This window comes from Rattus rattus, chromosome 4 (genome assembly GCF_011064425.1).
Source record: "Rattus rattus isolate New Zealand chromosome 4, Rrattus_CSIRO_v1, whole genome shotgun sequence".
In the NCBI taxonomy this organism is placed as follows: Eukaryota; Metazoa; Chordata; class Mammalia; order Rodentia; family Muridae; genus Rattus; species Rattus rattus.
Window position 1 is genome coordinate 54,174,777 of NC_046157.1, and position 13,207 is coordinate 54,187,983.

Consider the following 13,207-nt stretch of genomic DNA (forward strand, 5'->3'; position numbering starts at 1 on the left):
TGAGAGGCTGTTACCAAAATAAACAGGGTAGATGGTTCCCAAGGAACAACACCCAAGGTTGGCCCATGACACCTATGTGCACCTGAACTACATGTGCATCCACGCCAACACACACACATGCAAGGGAGGGAGGGATGGAGGGAAGGTGAATTAATTGTGTTCACTTACAAGTAAGCAATGCAGAAGCCAGGCCTCGATGGTCTAGATACAATCATTCAATCCATAAACTGTCTGATTAACTTCAACTTTGTAAATACAGTCCGCCCTCCTTGGCTGTGAGGTTTTCCTCCAAAGAGTCAACCAGTTCAGAGGAAAATATGGGCACAGTCAGACATTCCCCAGAGGAGTGGAAGCAGGAAGATTGTTTCAAGTTCCAAGCCATCCTTGAGCACTACACTGAAGCCATGTCATGTGCACATGTGCAGGCAGGAGCCCCACACTGAAGCCATGTGCAGCCATACCCTGCATCCCACACAATGTCACCAGTCCTCTACCTCACTCCAGCACCCACTGGAGCCTCACTCAGGTGGGTGGCTGGATCTATGATTCCTGTACATACTAACATGCACTGACAATATATAGAGTATATTTTATACATTATATATACATTAAGGCATGTGTGTATATGTGCCTTAACCCTTAGACAACCTAACATAATAACTATTTACAGAGTATTGAGTTAGATGTTACAAATAAGCCAATGCTGATTTAATGTATTTGGAAGGGTGTGTGAGTTGTATGTAGGTACTGGATCATTTTGTAGAAGGGACTTGACATCCATAGTTTTTAGGACTCTTTAGGGGTCTTGGAACCAATCTCCCATAGCCTAAATTATCTAGTTTCACAGTCAATAAGGGTAACACTGATATGGTCTATTTCAAATCCTTGTTAATTACATAGTGTGAAAAAGGCACACATGGAGACCACTGTCACAAATCCAGATGATCTCCAGTTGGGACTAGTCTTATCCACTAGGCCCTTGGCAAGCCTAACATCTATAACATCTACAAGCCACTTTCTACATCCTGCGTACATTCTATCCTTCTAAGGAAGACACCAGCTCTCCCCATATAGAGGGAAACTCTGGATTCACACAGATTAAGAAACTTACCCCAGGGTCCCCTACCTGGGACATATCAGGGCTATGATTTGGGCTTGACTGCTTCTTGGAACAAATGGGAGAGGTGATTGTGGTTCTGCCCTGAGTCTGACCACCCAGGGGCTAAGGGTCAAGTATTATACATAACCTGAGGATAATAAGGTAAGTCAATGTAAGCAAGGAAAACCAATAACATCTTACCCTACATATTGGTTAATTCAAGGGCCTAATTCTCAAATCTCATCATCATCAATGTCAAATGAGCAAATCAATCGCCCACCATCAGAACACAATCACAGACTACTACAGTCAGGGTTAACTGTCAAGTGGCTGATTGGAATCACGCCTGTGGGTGATTATATTGATGGCTTTAATTGCAGTGAGAAGATCTGCCCACTATGAGCGGTAGCATTCCCTAGCAAGATGCTGTTCTGTCTAAACAGAGAAAGTGGCCTGAGCCGCACCAGGCATTCATCAATCTCTATGACTTGACTATAGATGCAACACAAGCAGCTGCTTCGTTCTCTGCTGCCTTGCCTTCTCCACCATGATGGACTGTACTTTGAAAAGTGAACTGGAAGTTCACCCTTACGTCCCTTTTGTCAGAGTCCTTTATCACAGCAGGAAAAGAAACTTCAGCCATCAGAAGTCAACCCTGACTATCAGTACTTGGTCACCAACCATTAGAATCCATTTAACGACCTCTAACATTTGATCACTGATCATCACGCACCAAACTCAGTCACCGATCATTAGAACTCTGACAAACCGTTAGGCCTCAATCACCAGCCATTAGAACATCTTCACTAATCATCAGAGTTCAGTTAGCAGAATTCACTAGTGAGACTGTTTCACCCACATTCAGAATTCAGCCACTGGTCATCAGAACCCAGCTTATGGGGAAATAAAACAGTACAGGCAGAACGGGGCTCACTAAACAAGGATGATGGGTGACTTGAAGCACTCACTGAGCAGAATGTGACTAATACAGGTCTTTCGACTCAGATCTCAAAGGCTCACTCGGGAGCAGCCCTCTATCCTCTGACCAGAGCAAGCAGGGTTGACGTGACCACATGCTCAGCCCAGCTGCTCTGGCTATCAGTCCAAGGCTTCCAGAATGGAGTGCTATTAGCAAGGCAGCAAGGCAAACCTAGAGCTGCTTTCCCAGGGACTAGAGGGAACAGAGGGCATGCAAGTGTCACTTCCTCACATCTTTACCTACAGGGTGTAACCTTCTGACATGACAGACTTTAATAAGCCACCCAGCAGTCATGCCTCAGGCAAGGTAGGGGAGCCCAATGGCTGGTGTTGAAATGTGTCTTCTAAAACATTTGAGGTCCTACTCCCAGGACCTTAACACAATAGATTAAAGAGATTCTTAGAATGCTGGGCTTCTGAGGAGGTTATTGGCACACGGGGAGAATACTATGTAAAAACTGTTTTTACACCACCGTGAACCACAAACCATGGGTAGCCTCTAGTAAGAGTGAGAAACAGGGTTTCCTTTGCACTTTCGGAGAGCGTGGCCCCTCTTAACATCGTGGTCTTGACCTTCTAGCCTTCAAAACTATGGGACAGTGTGTCTGCTTCTCTAACCATCTACTTGTGGCATTCCATTAAGGCAATTCAAGAAATCAAACACACTTCTCAAGGGTTCCTTCCACTGAGCCCAGCCTTAAACCCCACTGGGGATTTCTTCCAAACGCTCTGTGTCCAATCCATCAAGAAGTTAAAACATAAGCCGTCACACACCCAGTGTCCTTTGAGAAAGGCTGACTCACAGATACTGATTAACTTGGGTGTCACCGTGCACCCAAGGCTGGAAGAGGAAACCTCTGGAGCGCGACAGAACCTTTGTTCCACTGAGCTTGTCTAAGCAGCCAGTGTTTGGGAACAATCGTGATGGGCAGATAAAGGTATATTTTCAAAATTTCTAGGGCCAGATTCTGCCAGGGGAAAAACAAATCCTAGGAGTTGATGAGGAAGCCCACAGCCACTCATGAATGCTGACAAAGGCACCTGTTGTGCGAGCAGTGATGTGGAGTCCTGGCAGAGAGGCGGGAGAGCCTGCCTGATCCAGGCAGATGATAACAAACTCTGGGGATGAGTGTCGGCGCTCTAGAAGTTGATGCTCACCATGAGAACCAGGGGAAGGCAGAGGGCGTCCGCAGGTGTCCACAGAGGGCAGAGCAATCATCAGAAGAACTGAGGATCATGGGGACTGACCCTGAGGGTCTCGAAGGCACAGAACCAAGCGGAATCTTCTCTGAGATCCTCAAGCTTTACCAGCAGGACTATGGCTGGACTGGAGTTCGTATCTAGACAGTCAGGATGGATTACACATAAGACTCTGGAGATGGGAGGATGCTGGAGGGCTCGGCCAGGCTGTGGTGGACACTGATCAGCTGGAGAGAACTGAAGGCAACTCAGATATCCATTGGTCAATGGATGAGAGGGTAGAAAATCCAAGACAATGGCAAGATGTTGAGCCGGAGACGTAGCAGATGAGCATGAGGGAGACGGGGAACCATGAGGGAGCAGAGTCTTCCATGGCGAAGGCAAGAAAGCCACTTTGTAACACATTAGGGTCTGAACTGTGTTCTCCAGGAAGATGTGGAATCATACCCCTACCCAGGACATCCGAATGTGACCCCTCCTAGAAACAGGGGCTTTACAGATCTAGTCTAGTTGGTATGAAAGGGCCATGGTGTCTAAGCCATGGCAGCCTTACAAGAAGGGTCACAGGCATACAGGGGAAACGTCATATGAAATATCACACAAAACGGAAGAACAACAAATGGTCCGAATCCATCGTGTGCCACTACAACAAAACACCCCAAATGAAGAGTTTTATAAAGGAAAAAACTTGATGCCACCTCTGGTCTGGAGGCTCAAGCAAGAGGGTGGCTGACGTCTGCTTCACTTCCAGCGAGGGCCTCATGTATGTATGGTAACATGTCAGGAAAGGTGACAGACAAGAGGACATGTTCAGAAAGACAAAAACACCAGAGCAGCTTGCTTCGTAACAATCTGCCTCTGTGGTATGTAATGCAGTCCTGCAAGAACAGCATTAACCCCTTGGTGCAGGCGGTTCCCCATACCTGCCATCTCCTACCACGTCACTGAACTGGTGCAGTAACTCGCAAATCCCTGGGGACTTCTCCACAATGCCACGTGTAGTTAAGTGCCAAACAGGGCTAGAAATTATGGGCAACCCCTCAAAGTTAGCACAGAGCAGAAAGTCCCTCCTTACAGGGGAAGGACCGACAACTCCCATCTCCGATGCTAGCCTCTGGGACGGTGAGAATAAATGTCTCTCACCTCCAGCCCCTGGTTTGTGTTCTCACGGCCACCACAGACACAGCAGGTCTAAGTGACACTGGTGCAGCAGCTGCTGGTCAAAGCCTTTCCCATGGTACTCCAAGACAGCGGCGGCTTCCCCCTTCCCACTTGCCTGTGAGGACTGCCAGGGAGCCACAGCAAACCCGCTACCATGACGTGTATTACAAACACTTCCAACTCTAAGCCACGCAACACCAGAAGCCTACACATGGAACTCCTTAAGGAACTCCTGCAGACGACGCCGTTAGCTCCCTCGGGTACGCCCGTCCTGAGTAACAAAGGCTGCACCTTCACATCAGCTCTTTGTTAGAAACTAACCTTCCGCTCTACCTTTCAAGTGTGCCCACGAAGACATGGTCTGACATTAGGCATCCCATCGCAAACCCATGTCATGCTTCTGGAAGCTTCTACCCCTGCCTGCCTCGCTCTCTCCACATCAAAACAACACTCGACATGGAAATGAGAGAGAATCCACGACAGCAACTAGAAGGAACATCTAGCTACAAGAAGCATGTTCAATACACAGAGTTTTGCCCTACTTTTAAAACTGCAAAACATAAAGCTTGCTCTAACACCAGGACGCTTCCCTGGGTGAGGATTAGCTCACCACAGGGCACGTGGGAAAGGTTAAAGTTGAGTGGAGTTGCCGCATGGCGTTGTTCCCGCCCTTCCTAGGAAGTCTCACCAACTAAAGACATCCCTGGACCAGACTGCTGCCAGGAAAGACATGACCACCCTTGTCTCTACTACCCATCTCTCCTCCACCGGGGCTCTGTCTCTCCACACTCTGACACTGCACCGTTAGCCCAAGCACGCCAACGGGGAATTCCTCCTAGGTGGGAGCTTTGGTTTGATAAGAAGCACCTCCCATGGACTCATGCTTGGGTTTGAACACTTGTCCCCAGTGGTGGTGCTTGGAGGCTTTGGATAAGGCGGCTGTAGCTGGAAGAGGTGGGCATCTGGGAGACAGGTCTTGAGGACCCCCCTGGCTACTTCCACCATGGGTCTCTCCACTCACTGACTGGTCTGCTGAGGCTCGAACAAGGTGCCTCATTCTCTGACTGCTACAGCTGGGAGTTACTCCCACCATCTGCCTTCCGCAGGAACCATGAGCGAGCGAGCGAGCGTCACAAGACAAGAAACGAATGGGCTGAGCATTTCGAAAGCCACAGCACATGTCGAGGCAGCAAACTACCCGCGAAGAGCAAGAAACATGGAGGTCCCGGTCTGCGTCCATTAACTCAGCCACGGAGAAGAGCTATGGAAGGAAGGATGAGGTCTGCCCTAGACAAGTTCAGACTTCTAGTCATTATCCCTTAAACAAGGATAGCAGCGATTTGCATAACATTTGCATCTTATTAGCATTCTAAACAACCTAGGAATGATTGGGAGTATACAGGTGCTTAGGTTAAACGGTACAGTCATCAGTTTACTGCATCTGAGGAACTTAAGCACTTGACGATGTTGGCATCTACGGGGGATCCTGGAATTAAATCTCTGCAGACCCCTAAAAGCAGCTTCTGTGTATCTTTTGGCTGTGATTACCCCACTCCTTCATGGCCTCTTTCGCTTTGCCTGGATCTTGCTCTTTGCTTTGTGAAATCAAAGACCTATGGGAGGAGTATTAGTCAGGGTTCTTTGGAGAAACGAAAATGACAGGGTGTGTGTGTGTGTGTGTGTGTGTGTGTGTGTGTGTGTGTGTGTCCTGACAGAAAGACTAAGAATTCCAAAGCTATTCAGTCCAGGAGGCTAGATGTCTCAGCTGCTCTTTGGTGTACATTGGAACCCTGAGGAAGTAGGGAAGTAGGTTCTACTTCCAGCAAAGAACTGCTTCAGCAGCAGAGTAGATGAACGTGCCAGTGAGAGTGAGAGCAAGCAGGCAAAATCGCAGGGACCTCCTTCTTCCATGGGCTTTTACGTGGGCTACACCAGGTGTGGTCCAGATTTAGGGTAGGTCTCCTGACCTCAGAGACCCAGCTGTAGAGCGAGCCCTCTCAACTCAAATGACCCAATCAAGGAAATCCTCCACAGCTGTGCCCAGCTGCTTGGATTTTAATCGATTCCAGGTGTAGTCAAGTTGGCCAAGATTAGCCATCATGGGAGTCCATAACAGAGTCGGGGAAGATGGCTCAATAGGAAAATCGCTTAACTGTGCAAACATGAGTGCCAGTGTTCGAATCCCTAGGACCCCACATAGAGCCACTCGGTGGCCCAGTGTTCTAGGTGAGATGGGAGTTTCTAGACGTTCATGGGCTAGCTATCCCAGAGTGCACAGCAGATCTAGTCTCTAGATAGATGGGAATTGCCTCTGGCCTCCACACACGCCATGGCATACACATGCCCGCACACACTTAGACATCATATGTGTACAAAAGAAAAATCAGGGCACAATCTTATGAATTGAATTATATCTCCACAAAAGAGGCTGGAGTCATTACCCCCAGTATCTGTGAACTTGACCTTGTAGGATCTTTGCAGGTGACCAAGTTAAGATGAGGCCAGGCCAGAAGGATAAACCCTCATCTAATGCAATGTCATAGTAGCCTAAATCTGGGCAGGAGATAGACACAGAAATGGGAGACAGTGAAACAGATCGTTATAGACCCAGCATCATCTGAGACTGCCAGAAGCTGGGAGAGAAGCCTAAACAGTGTCTTCTTTGGAAGGTGCTGCCCGTGATACCCTAGAGATAATATCTGTGGCTCTAGACACCAGGCCAGTGGTACTTTGTCACAACCAGCTCAGGACAGAAAGGACTACGCACCAAATGTTATTAGCAAGAACCACAGTTTTAGGGGCAGCACTTTAGAAGCCACACAGAACAGCCTTTCTCGTTCACACGTCTCAGAGGGAAATTACCAATATTCACGGGCCGCATGAAGGCATCCTATAATCTAATCTAAACACTTCTGTGGGCCGCCCTAATAATCTCACATGTGCGCCCTTGAAGAGTTTCTAATTGGAACTTAAAATACTTCATTCTTTCAATGGCGATTTTCCCCCTTAGATGAGATAGGGAATTCACCTTGGAGCCCAGGCTGGTCTGGCACTCCTAGCAATACTCCTGCCTCGGGCACCTCTCATTCTTTAGAGAGGGATTCCTCTGCTCCTCTACCCAAGCCGACAGTCCTGAGCCTTCTATCACAGAACCAAACCAGGGTCTGATCAGCAAGTTCTATTCCGTACTCCATAAGGTTGCTGTGTCTAGGAACAGGCACCGTGGCATTTGGACCTAACGAATTTATTATAGAGTACAGTGAAGTGAGGGGAACAGCCCAGGTTCCTTCCAGATGATTCCTTCACAAAAAAGGAAGAGGTGGGAGGGTCTAGTTAAGCCGATCAGCTTATACGGTAAAAATGCACTGTCTTCAGTCCAAGATGTGGACAGAGTGGATTTCTGCTGAGGCCTCTCTCCCCAGCTGTAAATGGCCATCCCCACAGGCTCTTCTTCCTCTGGTCTCTCCTATATGTGCACACATCTCTACGCAAGTTTCCTCTCTTAGAAGAGAACAAATGGCGTTGGATTAGGGTAATCCATCTGATTTCAGTCCCCCTTCCTTCTTAAAGACAGAGATACACTCAGAGGTACTAAGAATTCAGACCTTAATAAAGCAATTTTAGTGGGGCTCAACACAGCGTTGACAAATGCAAGACTGGGTAGGGGGCCAGGTGACCCCCTCCATACCTGAGCTTCCCTACACACATGCCCAGACGGATGGCTCCCAGCAGCCAGGTACGCACACCAAGCCCCAGTGCACAAACCTTTCTGGAAGGCAAAGCCTTGCTGGGCAACTGGGCTTGCTCCTGGGCACCGAGAGGCACCAGTGAGACGCGGCCCACCCAGCTGTGTGTGATAAATCAGAAGTTGCTCTCCCAAAGCCAAAATGCTCCTCTGTCACAAAGAGATGGATGCGCTTCTCGGGTTACACACCAAGAAACCCAAAACCACCGAATTCCTTTCCCAGAAAGAAAAAAAATCCCAGTTCAGAGGCTCTGGCTTTCCATTCTCCCCTTGCATGTCACTGTCACAGCCATTATTAAACTGTCACGACGTTCACTCATCCGTGAATGGAACCACGAGGAGTGAGGGGGGCTGAGTGACCAGCACTTTGAGATTTTTTTTTCTTCATCAAACATACAGACCGAGCTCCCCCTCACCTTGTTTGAACAGTGTTTTGGGCTCCTACCACACTACAAATCCAAGCCCTGAGTCCCTCCAGTATCCAGATGAGTGAAGACTCTGGAGACAGAAGGCTGCAGGTCATGAGGCCCTAGGCAGTTTCTTTTAGACTCTATTTGTTCCAGAAGATGGGGTATACCGGGTCTGCTGGGCAGCGAGCAGCACACACTGAACACCATTCCCTTCCAGAGCCTCCCCCTTCTTTGTGGCCTATTCTAGAGGAAGCCACGAAATAGACTTTGTCGAAGGACTGACATTGGCCGGTTTTTACTTACAGTTTGCCAGACCTGTGTTTCTAACTGAGCTGTTTCTAATTTGTACAAAAGCCCACACAGCTGATTAGCACAAACTCTACATGTAGAAAGAACCTATAAATGCTTGAATTGAAAGGAAGGAAGGAAGGAAGGAAGGAAGGAAGGAAGGAAGGAAGGAAGGAAGGAAGGAAGGAGCTACAGAGATGGCCTAACAGAGAAGAGCTCTAGCTGCTCTTACAGAGGAAGGACCCGAGCTCAGTTCTTAGCACCCATACCAGAGAGCTCGCATCCACTTGTAATGTCAGCCAGGGGATATGATGCTCCTTTCTGGCCTCTACAGACACAGGCACTCACACGCACAAATCCACAGAGAGACACACATGCATGCTCACAACTACAAAAACAGAAAGGGGGTTCACCATCATAGCTGTGTGTCTTGTTTTCGGCTAATTACAACAGGGACAGTTCCCCTGCATTGAGCATTCTGACCCTGCAGTCTTTCTACCAAATGACCTCACTTAAAAAAATGTTTTAACCCTACTTTATTTAATATATAGCAATGCATTCTATATATTAAATAATACTATAACAAAATGATTTGATATCCCTTTAAACAGAAGAAAAAAATGGGAAAGAGTTCAGGCTACCTTATCGTAAATGACCTTTTGCTAAAGAAATACTAATACAGCAGACTTTATCAGGAGGGTGCATTTTCCACGAGTGTAGATGGAGCAGTGTGGTACCGGGATGCAGGAACCAGTTCTTTTCTTTCTCCCATTTCTTCCCTTCCCTTCCCCTAGGCTTTGGATGACCTTCCTTTCTATAACAAAGAAGTCTTAGACATGTTCTCTTTCAAATTTGACATTTAATACTTGAAACTCCAAAATTAGCTTTAATTCAAGAAGCGTTCGTGTCCCATGGGCAACAGGAAACAAGCAATACCCAGTCTCCATCCTGGCACAACTGGCATCCACGTGCAGCTGGGGAGGTACGAGATCAAAATGGCGTTGCGGGAGGGGCAGATGGGGGCATTGTGGGATTGGAAACAGAACTCCAGGAAACTATAATACAAGATCCCATTCTCCTACCCGGGACCATGCTGTCAACAGAGGTCTCAGGAGCTCCAGGGGCTTTAAACCGAGCTAATGGCAGCACACACTGGAAATGCCCAGCTGCCTGTCAAGGAAAGACGAAGCCATTAAATCAAAATCACGTCCAACGAAGCTTCCCCAACCCTATCAGTCGGTGGAGAAGTGTTTATAAATTTCATTCTTAATTTCGCTTTGGAACAAGTCTCTACTGTTAAAAGGAGGTAAGGCCTGTAAGGTTCAGTGATCACTCCTGCCATGGTGTTATGAATCCTAGAAAGGTAAGGGACACAACCCACCCACCCACACACAACACACCAGATGCCTACAAAGAGCAGAAAGTAAAAACCCGGGGTCAGAGAAGCCCCTTCCCCAGGCAGAGAAAGGAGGCTGCCAAGAGGCTCCTGGCACAGGCAGATACAGGGGTGTGGAAGCCGAGGAATGCAGACATGTGTGTCCCTGCACGTCCAGAGGCATTCCTGCCCTGGGGAGGTAACTGCTGCAGAAGTGTCCCATGATCCTCTCCACCCCCTCTCCTCTGTCCTCAGAGGTCAACTCCATCATCCAGATAAACTGAGTGGGCGGCCTCTGTCTTCCAGCTCAAGGAGTCTGACCTCCACATACCTTTAAGTTTAAAAACAGGTCTGAGGGTCCAAAGGAAAAGCATAACTGACTGCCATGTGTTCTCCAACACAATGATGAGTACAATTTAAGCTAATTAAGTGCTCCAACACACATATACTCTCTGTCTCTGTCTCTCTCTCTCTCTCTCTCACACACACACACTTTAAGCTAATTAAGTGCTCCAACACACATACATTCTCTCTCTCTTTCTCTATCTGTCTGTCTCTCTCTCCTCTCTCTCTGTCTCTCTCTCTGCCTCTCTTTCTCTGTCTCTCTGTCTCTGTCTCTCTCTCTCACACACACACACTTTAAGCTAATTAAACTACCCCCCCATTCACACACACTCTCTCTCTCTTGTCTCTGTCTCTGTCTCTGTCTCTGTCTCTCTCTCTCTCTCTCTCTCACACACACACACACACACACACACTTTAAGCTAATTAAACTACCCCCCCATTCTCACATACTCTCTCTCTCTTGTCTCTGTCTCTGTCTGTCTGTCTCTCTCTCTCTCTCTCTCTCACACACACACACTTTAAGCTAATTAAACTCCCACACACACATACACTCACTCACACATACACTTAAACACACACTTTAAGCTAAGCATCACACACACCATTTACATATACATATGTGCATGACTGTCACTGAATATTCATGAAGTAAATTTCACTATGCTACAGATGGAGAAACGAAGTTTAAAAGGGTCTCCATACTGTACCCAAGACTACACAATTACTGACAAGCGGAAAGCTGGGAGGCAGAAGCTGAGAACCCTCAAAGGCTGCAGGCTGTCACTATTCAACAGGTTAGAAAATAGAGACAAAAGGGTCTCCCTACCCCAGCACAAAGACTTCTTCATAAAACAACAAGAAACTGGCAACTCACTGACAATGTATAAAGAAAAGCCGACAACAAACCCTTCCCTCTATACAAGCTTGAAACTAGGGACACTAAAGAAGAGTATCAGTTGGTTAAACAAAACAAAGCCAGACCTCAGCTTACGATTGCCAAAAAGTCATAAAATGAATCAGAAAGAAAGCAAGTGACAAAGTAAAAGATAATATCTACAACATAATAAAGATAAAGCCGACATCCTTAATATGTAAACAGCAGCAACAGCCAATAGGACAAGGAGGAGAAGGGGTGGGAACCATTAACAATATACCAAGATACCTACTCTAAAAGTCAGCTTCATACAATGTGGCCATGAAGCAGAATCCTTCTGAATTGCAATTTGATCATATGTCAAAACTCTTCAAAGTATTGTTCCTAAAGAATGGCTCAGAGAGACAGACACAAGGACATAGCAGTGCTGTTTATGCAGGGGAAATCTTCAGTAACTTCAAATATTTAAATATATCACAAAATATCATACTTCAAAAGAATCTTTAACAATGTTAGAAAGCATTAAATTTTCAGTAAAATATGAGATACTTACAAAACAGTATGAACAGTGGATATCAGTGTTGTAATCAAAGGGGAAAGATAGGTCAGCAATATCCATAACTATACATGTGTGTACATGAAACTACATGTAACTAATAACATATGCATGTACATGTAACTACATGTAACTAATACATGCATGTGTATGCAACTACATGTAACTAATAATACATGCACATGCATATGCATGTAACTAATACAGGCATGTACATGTAACTACATGTAACTAATACATGTATGTGTATGCAACTACATGTAACTAATAATACATGCACATGCATATGCATGTAACTAATACAGGCATGTACATGTAACTACATGTAACTAATACATGCATGTGTATGCAACTACATGTAACTAATAATACATGCATGTACATGTAACTATATTTAACTATTATATGTATGCAGCACATGTGAAGTAAATGTTCACACTGATTTTCTCAGAACTATATGACTCAAAGTGATTTTTAATTAACTTTGTGTTTATTTCCAGCAAGAAAAGGGAGGTGTGTTTAATTAGACAGGAGGAAAACATTAATGTTGTATAAAACAAAAGGAGAATGGATCATGAGGTTTAAGGGGCACAGCAAGAGGAAGGGCTGACAATGAGAAGAACATGCTACACGGCTATGAAGGAAAACCCAGGTAGCCATGAGCCTAAGACCTACCTGAATATGCTCAAAACCTCAAAAGGTATAAAGCACCCCTGTGACTGAAGTTTAAAACAGGAAATAATTTGTCAAAAATGCTTTCCAAGTATTCTTTTTGCAGTATTTAGGTGAGAGGCACTAATCTGTGGTATCATATGTACTTAGCATGTAGAAGTCCAAGGTATATACTCTCAGTCCCACATATAGTTGATCATAAGGAAAAAGAGAGTTAACATTTGACAGACACACACACATACACACACACACACACACACACACACACTCTTTCTCACATGCCACACGCACACATGCACACAGACACACATTTAGATAAACATGTTGTTGAGTAATGGTCCCTTTAAAGGCAGGAATCACTGCTGTGTGTCTGTCAACTGACAGGATCATTGCACATGCTCTCCGGTTCTTTAATGACTCTCTATGATCAGAAAGGATAAGTAAAAAGGACGGGGGGGGGTGGGGGGGAGTGAGAAAGAACAAGACAACAGCCTGTTTCGGAGC

At 46.2% G+C, this 13,207-nt stretch overlaps 1 protein-coding gene across 1 annotated transcript in view; it reads right to left on the reverse strand.

The window, feature by feature from the left end:
* Hunk (hormonally up-regulated Neu-associated kinase) overlaps positions 1 to 13,207 on the reverse strand; it is a 109,331-nt gene that overhangs the window by 79,315 nt on the left and 16,809 nt on the right. The gene's annotated exons all lie outside the window — the stretch shown is intronic.